Genomic DNA, 5,000 nt, shown 5'->3' on the forward strand with positions numbered 1-5,000 from the left:
GTGAAGAAACGAGTGTTAAAAGCTGCTTTAACAGAAGCAAAATAAAAGGAACGATCCTGTTTAAACATTACAATGTACATTAGATATAACAATAAATGGATAAAAATATTTTTTTGATTACATGAAAAAATACTATTGTATAAGAGAAATAAAACATAAAAAGGAGGTTCGGTTATATGAAAATTATTCATTATTTTACTAAAACAGCACAACGCTGAATGTTTTATTCTTCACAATATACATTCGCTAGTGAGAGAAATTATGCTTTTTTTTATTTGGTTTCTGTTTTATTGGTGAACGGAGCAGTATTTTCAACCATGTGTCCAGTAAACACTGCAATATCTCACAGCTTTGTATTTATACGTCTGACAGTGATATATAGCACGATTTTTTTAACGTGTTTAATAAAATGAAATTTTTTAAATGTTTTATTCTTTAACCGACTTGGACTCATTGTCCATTAAACACATTACAGATTTTAACCACCAAACGTTGTAACATCCGTTTTTAATTTACATTAAATAAAGTTATTATTGCTGTCATTATTTGTCTTTTTTATTTATTTTATGTTCTATTAGATTCATGAAGAACAGCATGTTAAACACTTGGTATTGTTTCGGTTCGATTTTTTCAATATAACACAAGTAACACATTTAAATATGAATCTAATATTAATCTTGAACTTTTGTATTATATAAATCTTTATGGGGGCACGGTGGCTTAGTGGTTAGCACGTTGGCCTCACACCTCCAGGGTTGGGGGTTCGATTCCCGCCTCCACCTTGTGTGTGTGGAGTTTGCATGTTCTCCCCATGCCTTGGGGGGGTTTCCTCCGGGTACTCCGGTTTCCTCCCCCGGTCCAAAGTCATGCATGGTAGGTTGATTGGCATCTCTGGAAAATTGTCCGTAGTGAATGAGAGTGTGTGTGTGTGTGCCCTGTGATGGGTTGGCACTCCGTCCAGGGTGTATCCTGCCTGATGACGCCTGAGATAGGCACAGGCTCCCTGTGACCCGAGGTAGTTCGGATAAGCGGTAGAAGATAAGAGTCAATCTTTATAATAACCTTTTGTTCTATGTTTATGTTCTGTAAAGCTGCTGTAAAGCTGCTTAGAGCTTTCAATATATTAAAAGCTCTATACAAATAAACTTGCACTGAATTGAATTAAAGTAACAAATAACTGAAGATAGCTGAAAAAATCAATTTATTTATTTTCTTCATAGCAGAATGAATATTTCTGTAGAAAGGAGGACAAAAAGACGAGGTCCCACCGAGATTTGAACTCGGATCGCTGGATTCAAAGTCCAGAGTGCTAACCATTACACCATGGGACCGTGCGCGTGCAGGAAACGCCGGAAGTGTTCTATATAAATCTCATCAACCATGTATTACTTTTTAATGTTATAAATAAACATGCTGACTGTGGAATATGTTTTCAGGGATCAGTTATAACACATAGATCATGATAATAAATAATAAGTCTTAAATACCGAAACTTAACCATGTAACGAGGTTAGTCTTCTTAAAAAAACGTTAAACATTTTTTCTAATTTACGGCACTTTTATTGTGGTGCAATAATAATTTAGGTAATACATTATATTTCTTACATGATATTTTATAACTATAGCGCACAGATATATACATATATATTATAACAACACGTTATGGCAAGTTAGAAGCATATGAAAGATTACAAGCCGTTTCATGAAATAACCACAAGAGGGAGCTGCTGCTCATGTTCCGCTGCTATCGACCCTATTACGTCAATATGGTCGCCATTTTGAAAGGGTGAGATCGAAGCGGAAGTCTATTCAAGTCTATAGAGACATTCAGCTCTATACGGTGATAAAACCAATTTTAACTCGCTTTTATGTTTATGTTGTTAAAATTTTGCATTTTTGCATTTTTTTGCATATTTATCTCCAGGTAATTTACGATAATATGTATTTAATTCAGACTCTCTCGAGTTGTAGTTTTTATTTCTGGTAATTTTGTTATTTAGAATTTCGAGAAGATTTCAGTAAACAATTTCATGAACAGTTCTGCATAAGAGGACGATTACTGGTTAAAAAAAAATTTTAATAAAAAAAAATTATTAAAAAAAATTCAGTTTGGTAGCTGAAAGAGTCGACTCTTATTTTATGATCTGATTTGACTCACTAAATAGATCCGGAATTGTCTTCACTATGTCTATCTATGTTGTTTTGTACCAAGACTAATTAAATGCTAATAAAATAAAATTATCATCATTACACTGTGTGATTAACAGCATCAGAATCAACATCATATGTGACTCCTCTGATATGTGAGTCACCTAAAAGAGCCGATTCGAAGAATCGATTCTTTACTGAACGACACAACATTGACAGGAGTCTCAGTAACAGTCAGAGTTAAAGCAGTAAATGTTCCTGGTTTCTGTTTTATTAGTAATTTTATTGAGAGAGAATAAAGAGAGGCTGGTGAGAGACCAGTCTTTACACCTGCTGTAAGAGAAGTGACTGACAATTCACACCTTGGCCACAACCTCTTACAGCTCCTCTTCTCTCAGGCGATACACAGCTTACCTAAACTTACTAAAACTGACAGACAGCAGACAGTCAAACTGATTAACAACTCACTATAACTCACTATAATTAGATTCCCTGCTTTATATCTATAAGTACTGCATTATCAGAACTGTCAGTCATCATATCATCTGTATATATCACACACACTACTGCTGCTGTGGAAATTGTACAAAAGCATAATATTACATAACATTGTTATTTACACTCTCACACTTTATGTACATAACTGATCTGTTATATATTCTGTATTTATATTTAATATTCATAATGTCTATTGTATCACATCTGTGTTGTATAGTATAGTGTTATTTATGTGTGTATTGTATAGTATAGTGTTATTTATGTGTGTATTGTATAGTATAGTGTTATTTATGTGTGTATTGTATAGTATAGTGTTATTTATGTCTGTATTGTATAGTATAGTGTTATTTATGTGTGTATTGTATAGTATAGTGTTATTTATGTGTGTATTGTATAGTATAGTGTTATTTATGTCTGTATTGTATAGTATAGTGTTATTTATGTGTGTATTGTATAGTATAGTGTTATTTATGTGTGTATTGTATAGTATAGTGTTATTTATGTGTGTATTGTGTAGTATAGTGTTATTTATGTCTGTATTGTATAGTATAGTGTTATTTATGTGTGTATTGTATAGTATAGTGTTATTTATGTGTGTATTGTATAGTATAGTGTTATTTATGTGTGTATTGTATAGTATAGTGTTATTTATGTGTGTATTGTATAGTATAGTGTTATTTATGTGTGTATTGTATAGTATAGTGTTATTTATGTCTGTATTGTATAGTATAGTGTTATTTATGTCTGTACTTTTGAGAGTCACAAACAGCTGGAACCGAATTCCTTGTGTGTGTAAACATCAACACACTTGGCCAATAAACCAGATTGTGATTCTGATTGTCATTAAACAACATTAAATCTAACTCTTAATAGATTTATGGATCCATAATGTAATCTCCGGCATTACTCTCACCTACTTAATGTTATGTTGTGTAAATTAATGTTATATTGTGTAAATTAGATCGCCCATGCCTTTAGCAGGAATTATGGTTGTTTTATTTATTTATTTATTTATTTACTTACTTACTTTCTTATTTATTTATTTATGGGTGATCATGTGACCTGCTCAGTGTTTGCAGTCGTGAACCACGAAGGACGTTTTCTTTACTATTTCTGTTCAAAGACTTCAAATGAACAATCAAACTCCACAAGCGACATTCTTTTCTCTTTTCCTGGACTTTCAGTGTACAGCTGTGCCTTTAGTCTCAGGCGCTGTAAACAAATCCAACACAATTCAGGCTATGAAAAAAAAAATAATAATTCTAAAAAACCTCTAAGCACGAATTGTTCGAGACGTGCACCAGTTCTTTTAGTTTCTTTACGTTCCTCTCCATGCTTTTCTATGCTGTGTGATGATTGGCTGGACAGCCTTGACCTTTGACCCGCCGTGAGGCAATTCCATTGTAAAGGTTTTTTCCCGCACATTCCAGCGTGATGTTTGTGTTCTCTGCAGAGTTCACGGCCTGTTGCATCACGTACACACGTCCAACAAATGCACGGAGGAGATGGACAGAGAAAAAAAACAGAAAGGAAAGAAAAAAAAGGTTTTTTATTCACAAGCACAGAATTAAAACAGAACAGTTTCATTGAACAGCAGAAGATCATAATCATTATAATGATGATGATGATGATTCCCTTTTTTTGATAAAACCGCTTCATTAGAAGCTTTCGACAGTGAAAACATTTCACTATAAAAAGAAATTTAAGATGATTTGGACCCCAAAAAAGCTATTGAATATAATGTGGATGGATTTATCACATCTGATCACGTAATCAGTCACACACCTGTGTGTGTGTGTGCATCAGTACCTGATGTCAGAGCGTTCGAAAGCATGCTGTGTTATGAGTGACTGATTCTGACCAACCACTAACAATCTGAAAAACACCTGATTTTATCTGTAGCCTGCTAAAATGAAAGCATTTACAGTTAAAGAGTTAAAACTGCTGCTTTAAAATAAGTCAGGTTTAAAGGCTGCTGATGATCTCAACATCAACACAACATTTTATTTTATTTAATCAAAATTTTATTTAATCAAGAGGAAGTGAATGAAAGTCAATCTGTAATATTTTGTTGTTCATTAATAATCCTACAGTTTTAAAGCTGTGGTTCACACCTTCGACCTGTTGTGCATGTGGCTATTTGTTTGTTTCAGGGTTGTTGAATTTTTTTCTGGCCCGGAAATGAGCTCCTCCCCTTCTGATTCCCCTTCCCCCAATTTCACACGTACCAGATTTTCCTCGAATGTCGTTCGTAACGCTGGACGTGACACGGCCAACACCCTGCACAGACTGCACACAGAAATGAAGACTTCACAGACTGCAGCTTTAAATAAATTTATTAAAATGATCTTTGT

The 5,000-nt window shown here is 33.7% G+C and overlaps 1 long non-coding RNA gene and 1 other non-coding gene across 2 annotated transcripts in view; both read right to left on the reverse strand.

Annotated features, from left to right (window-relative positions):
• Positions 1-1,259: 1,259 nt before the first annotated feature.
• trnaq-uug (transfer RNA glutamine (anticodon UUG)) lies at positions 1,260-1,331 on the reverse strand. Its single transcript has one exon. It is a non-coding gene; the product is annotated as a tRNA-Gln (tRNA).
• A 1,524-nt stretch (positions 1,332-2,855) lies between these two features.
• Positions 2,856-5,000, reverse strand: part of LOC132843901 (uncharacterized) — a 4,063-nt gene continuing 1,918 nt past the window's right edge. Inside the window, exons 2-3 of the long non-coding RNA XR_009648313.1 lie at positions 4,875-4,935; positions 2,856-4,109 (exon numbers count right to left, since the gene is read on the reverse strand). This is a non-coding gene — a long non-coding RNA (uncharacterized LOC132843901). The remainder of the gene's footprint in view (positions 4,110-4,874; positions 4,936-5,000) is intronic.

Source organism: Tachysurus vachellii, chromosome 4 (genome assembly GCF_030014155.1).
Source record: "Tachysurus vachellii isolate PV-2020 chromosome 4, HZAU_Pvac_v1, whole genome shotgun sequence".
Classification (NCBI taxonomy): domain Eukaryota; kingdom Metazoa; phylum Chordata; class Actinopteri; order Siluriformes; family Bagridae; genus Tachysurus; species Tachysurus vachellii.